The sequence below is a fragment of the Acomys russatus genome, chromosome 26 (assembly GCF_903995435.1).
Source record: "Acomys russatus chromosome 26, mAcoRus1.1, whole genome shotgun sequence".
NCBI lineage: Eukaryota > Metazoa > Chordata > Mammalia > Rodentia > Muridae > Acomys > Acomys russatus.
Window position 1 is genome coordinate 7806057 of NC_067162.1, and position 1094 is coordinate 7807150.

General features: G+C 53.1%; 1 non-coding gene across 1 annotated transcript; it reads right to left on the reverse strand.

Moving 5' to 3' along the window:
* Positions 1-638: 638 nt before the first annotated feature.
* LOC127209719 (small nucleolar RNA SNORA17) lies at positions 639-770 on the reverse strand. The gene has a single exon (XR_007833230.1). It is a non-coding gene; the product is annotated as a small nucleolar RNA SNORA17 (small nucleolar RNA).
* Positions 771-1094: the final 324 nt, after the last annotated feature.

Sequence of the window (1094 nt, forward strand, 5' to 3'; positions counted from 1 at the left end):
CAATTCCTGCAGTGTGTGGAGGAGGTGAGGCGGGGAGAGTGGAAATGAGGGTGCGTGGTAGGTAGGAGTGGAGATATGGGTCGGGGATGGGGGATGGGGGACTTACTCAGTACTGGTTAGGGGCAAGGTCTGCTCTTCTGTTCTCATTGCCCCAGGGCAAGATCTCCCATGATGCCCAGGAGAGGCGTGGGGCTAGTTCTATTCAACCCTCAGACATCAACAGGTCTCTGGGCCGCATCCCTGACTAGGGATGTCTGCCTGGCCTTTGTTGCTAACAGATTTTAGCAGCTTCATGGCCACGGACTCTCAGTGGCAGCACAGGCCAGGACCCTACATGGCCCCAGGTGGCATCACTGGCTACTCACGTCAGGGTATTCTTCACTCCCCGTGCGAGTCTCCCGCTCTGCCTCTCTTCCTTCTGTTTCTCGTTCTCTTCCATTTCTCCACCACCCACTTGTTCTTCTTAGTGGCGCTCAGGGACTGTGCGTGCCGGGGTTGTCTTGGGAGTGGTTTCAGGAGTGTTATGGCCAGCTTGTGCGTTATGAACCTGCGTGGAGCCAGACTGGTGGTTGTCTCAGGCTAGCTCCCTGTCCAAGCCCCCTGGTGCCCGGGTCATTCTAGGCTCACTTTTCCCAGGGAATGTTTGGCTACTAACCATTCAGATGTTCACAGGTCAGAGCACTGAATGTAGACATGGCCTCTCTTCTCTCTGCCACCCACTGATGCCCCTGTGACACAGCAGCCACACCTGCAAGGCCTCTAGGGACAGATCAATATTACCTCTTAATTTGATTTTTGTAACGAAACCTTGCGTTCAGGCTCATTAACATCACAAAAGGATAACAACAACAAAAAAAAACCCCAGCCTTCCCCCACTTCCTTCTATTCGGCTTTTTAAGGAAGATGGCTTTTACAGAGAATCTCTTTGTAGAGTGAGATGTGTGGGGTATAAGTGAGGGCAAGCGAAGGCCGTGCTCTGCACAGAAGGAGCAGAGATGTGGATGTGAGGGTCTGTGAGAGGAGCCGACATTACACCCTTGAATGGTCGGGATGTGTCTTCCTTGGATGTGAGTGGCTGTTATCCACCGAGACGT